Source organism: Poromitra crassiceps (genome assembly GCF_964638095.1).
Source record: "Poromitra crassiceps genome assembly, contig: HAP1_SCAFFOLD_556, whole genome shotgun sequence".
NCBI lineage: Eukaryota > Metazoa > Chordata > Actinopteri > Beryciformes > Melamphaidae > Poromitra > Poromitra crassiceps.
This window is the reverse complement of record NW_028151852.1, coordinates 74,726-76,250: the sequence shown is the minus strand read 5'-3', so window position 1 is coordinate 76,250 and position 1,525 is coordinate 74,726.

Here is a 1,525-nt window from a genome sequence, read left to right as displayed (position 1 = left end):
ATACTCACCCCGAAAATGATCCAAAATGGGGTGACAACCCTGAGCCACATCAAGGCCTACCTGGCCTACATGATGCAGGGCTGGCAAAATAAGGACTTTTGGACCTGGCATTTTATTAACAACTTGCGCCGCCAGAGAAAGTAGGTGTAGTTATGACAACAAGAAATCACTAATTGTTTATGCCACAATCCCAATAGTGACTAAACACAAACTCATCTTTCCACAGCCTCCCTCACATCCTCAGACAGCTGGGGCTGGCACCAACCAGCCAGGTAAAATTCCTGACGGAGGTCAGCGACTTTCTCACATATTGCTCCCTCAAAAGACCAAAGGACAGCCGGGTGAGAGCGCAGGACTGGGTGGTATTGAGTCGGGCGGCCAAGAGGACCACAACCCTCATAAACAGGACGGTGTCGCTCCACCGTTGCCTGGTGAAAGCCAGGAAGGAGAAGGCGCTCCTCCCAAAACAAGCCCTTGCCACCTGCCAGGAAAAGGCACGCAAATTAATCCCAAAGTTACTGGGTAAGTCCTCATTCTACATATGTTTGTGTGTTTGGGGTAAACCTGCTATACCTACCGTAAACATGGAGAAATGTGTGTGTTCACTTACCTGTTATACATGCCTTAGACCTTGAGCAACAACGTTCTTATACATTATTCTAACTGACCTACTCACTCGTACTCACCTCTTACTTCATTGGATAGCTAATAATCTCTTCCCCCTCTTTCTCATTTCTCTCCCCCCAACCTGCTCTCTTTGGCTGTGTTCTTGATACAGCCGCCATCACAAAGGCCCCACCACCAGTCACACGCAGGGACAAGGCGTGGACCACCATCTACAGCTTCTATGGGCACCTGGCCGCCTACCTGGTGACATTATATGGGAAGAGGTCAGGGGTGCTGACTGGAATGACAACGATGGAGGTCGCCGGAGCCCACGGCAGTAACGAGACCGGCTACCTCATCAATGTAAGTTTAGACTGGATGTAAAACAGTCTTTAAAATTCATGAATTTCATTTCCTAATGCATGTATTTTGTTGTACTTGATCATGTGTAATGATCATTAAGGTTTTGTCTGTTGAATCTTTTTGTCTGCCTCTTTTTCTGTTGCAGGTCGCAGACAGTAAGACTGTGAGGACTCACGGGTTCTCACAGATCTACCTATATGCCGACGAGATGCAGTGGTTCCGGGACTGGCTCCTGCTGAGGGAGAGGACCCCGCCAAAGACGGACTACTTCTTCAACACCTCGGGAGAAGGCCAGTCTCGGAACCTTATTCGCCACTTCAGGCGAGCATGGACCGGGATGGGCCTGGAAGGGAAGCCGTCCTTCCTTGATGTCCGAACGGCAGTCTCCACCTATGTGAGTTAAACCTATGTGAGATAAATTATTTGGAGCTACAACCCTTGGTTTGTACGGGGTGCGAGTTCATGTAAAGTGGAACCAGGCTTTGAAACAAATCTATCTAACTTGGTTTCTTTAGATAGTAAGTAGCCCTGATGGCACCTTTGGTGTCAAAGTCGA